Source organism: Dipodomys spectabilis, unplaced genomic scaffold (assembly GCF_019054845.1).
Source record: "Dipodomys spectabilis isolate Male_0828 unplaced genomic scaffold, ASM1905484v1 ptg000241l, whole genome shotgun sequence".
NCBI classification, from domain to species: Eukaryota; Metazoa; Chordata; class Mammalia; order Rodentia; family Heteromyidae; genus Dipodomys; species Dipodomys spectabilis.
Window position 1 is genome coordinate 7016982 of NW_024870918.1, and position 2855 is coordinate 7019836.

Genomic DNA, 2855 nt, shown 5'->3' on the forward strand with positions numbered 1-2855 from the left:
TACTATAATCGTATCAGCCTAAGGTGAGGCCAAATTGACAATCGCAAAGCCTGTTTTGGGCAAGTGTGGAATATCTCCTGTATCCCATTGAATACTGTACTGAAAGTGAAAAAATAGAAGAGTTGTTGTATAGCTACACTTTGACACCTTTGCAAAGCTGAAAGTTTCTAAGTTGAGCGCTCACAAGTCAGGGACCATCTGTGTATGCAGAGAGAGAGAGGGAGAGAGAGAGAGATTTTAGGAGGTTGGCTTGTAGTAGTTTCAGCATCAAGAGAAGAGTGGCAGTTTGGGTCTGAAGGCATCAAGAGATTGGATTAGGTGCCCTCATATTATGGTACTAATCTGCTTTATTCAAAGTCTACTGATTTACATGTTAATTTTGTAAGGTGACACATTAGTAAGAGTTCTTAAACATTATAAATAGTGCTCGCTTTGGCAGCACATATACTAAAACTGGAACGTTACAGAGATTAGCTTAGCCCCTGTGCAAAGAAGCAATGCACATTTGTGAAGCATCCCATATTTTTCCACACCTTAGACCAAAAGAGCTGCAATGTCCTTTCTCACCAGACCTTCCAGACCACAGACCCTGTGGTCCTCAGCCCTCAGGATCGTGTACAGGATATTTTGGAGTCCAAGGTCTGGATTGGAAGGCCCAGTCTGGGTGGGAAGTCTGTTGGTGGGCATCATGACTGTGTTTTGGAAGAGGAACGACTTCGTGGTGGCTCCCACACTGAAGGAGGTAAATGAAATTCTGCAGCGTTGCCCATTGTGGATGAAGAGGATGGGCTGGTAGCCATCATTGCTCCCACACACCTGAAGAAGAATCTTCTTCAGGAGGAGGCCCAGTGGCCTCCAACGATGCCAAGAAGCAGCTGCTGTGAGGTGTGGTCCTTCCTGAGCCATGGCGCCACTTCCAGCTTTTGGCTTGTTAATTGGAGACAGGAGTTTCATGGACTTTCCTGCCAAGGTTGGCTTTGAAGTGGGATCCTCTGAGAAGCTAGGATTCCAGGAGCCAGCCACCAGCACCTCGCTTAAATATAAGCACTAATCTTGTCTAAGAAAATATCATCATAGAAAAACAAACAAATTTTGTTGGAGTAGGTATCTGGTCCAATATCTAGCCAAGTTGACATATAAAATTAACCATGGCAGAATCCTTTCTATCCAAATTTCCACCACTTCAGGTGAATCGCTGTCTTCTGGATGTTGACTTCTACCCCCACTTCCTTTGAACGCCTCTCGTGATCTACACTGAGGTAGGTAGCTCCCTTCAAACCCTATATATCACCCCACGCTGACTCATCACCCAAATGCCAGCACAAATGTCAGCTTCTGTCACCTGCCCACACCACAAGCTTTACCTCCACAGCACCTGACACACAAGACTTATTCAATAAACATTGAATTAATGAATTCTGTGCTCTACCATCTTCTACCTTCATTGCCTACCCTTCTCTCTCCCTTCCTTCTCCACAAACAGAGCTATAAGTCAAGCTGACTAATACATTCTGTGAAATTTACTACGTACTGGGTTTTTAAATGATTATGCAACTAATTCAATAGCATATTCTTTTTCTTTTAATTTTTTTTTTGTTGGTTGTGGGACTTGAACTCTGGGCTTGGGCGCTGTCCCTCAGTTCTTCAGCTCAAGGCGAGCACTCTACCACTTGAGCCACAGCACCACTTCCAGTTTGCTGGTGGTTTATTGGAGATAAGGGTCTCACAAGTGTTCCTGTCCATGCTTGGCTTTGAACCTTGATCCTCAGATCTCAGCCTCCGGAGTAGCTAGGATGACAGGCAAGAGCCACTGGCGCCCAGCTCACTAGCATATTCTTATGGGTTGCAATTTGATTTGTCCCCCAAAGATGTTGTGCTGGAGGTTGGGTCCAGGAAGCAATGAAAGAAAGTTGGTCAGAATGATGGTGAGGTGGGGCTTCATGGGAAATAATTACAAACCGAGTAACATTCTAGTCTTCCGAGTTCTTCTTCAGTATTACCTAATGGAAGTATTTCTTCCTTTCAGATCCATCTATAAATCAGAAGATTGGCATACTTCTGAAACTTAGTGGCTTGACCCCAAACGGACTAAGACACATATGCATGTAATGGCACTAAGTGTAATACCTCATCAACATGAGTAATTAGTTAGAACAGGAAGCTACCAGGTAGAAAATGTTCTCAGTAATACCCACATGGGAGCTGAGACATGAATTACCAAGTGTAAGGTGTGTTTCTAGCTCCATTGTACCTAGTACTTATTCCCCCCACCCCACCGGCCCATCCTGGGGGTTGAACTCTGGGCCTGGGTGCTGACCCTGAGCTTTTTGTACTCAAGGTTAGTCCTCTACTACTTGAGACACCACTCCACTTCTGGCCTTTAGTGGCTAATTAGAGATAAGAGTCTCACGGACTTTTCCGACCAGGTTGGCTTTGAACCATCATCCTCAGATCTCAGTCTCCTGAGTAGGTAGGAGTATAGGCATGAGCCGCCGGCACCTGGCTGTACCTCATAATTTTGAATGGCAATATGTTTATTTTGTATGTGTGGGATGGGAAGGAGAACATATCCTCACAGCAGGAAATTGTGGGTAGAATATGAACCTACCTTTCCGTCTTTGGAAAGGAGCCAGTCATCAAAAGCCTTCGCATGTCTTTGCATCTGATCATTCACCACTCTGCTTCCATCCATTTCTTTGCTCTTGCATTTCCTTCAACCAGCCAAGTCTCATTTGCCAGAGGCCTGAAGCATGTACTAATGAGATAGGCTAGCAGCTCTCCAGATGTTCAGCTGCTCTGCCACCACAAGAATATCACAAAGGATGACTTTGTGAGGGCCACATGGCACGAACTCA

At 44.9% G+C, this 2855-nt stretch overlaps 1 non-coding gene across 1 annotated transcript; it reads left to right on the forward strand.

Moving 5' to 3' along the window:
* The first annotated feature begins 423 nt into the window (after positions 1–423).
* LOC122124710 lies at positions 424–527 on the forward strand. The gene has a single exon (XR_006150622.1). It is a non-coding gene; the product is annotated as a U6 spliceosomal RNA (small nuclear RNA).
* The last annotated feature ends 2328 nt before the right edge of the window (positions 528–2855 follow it).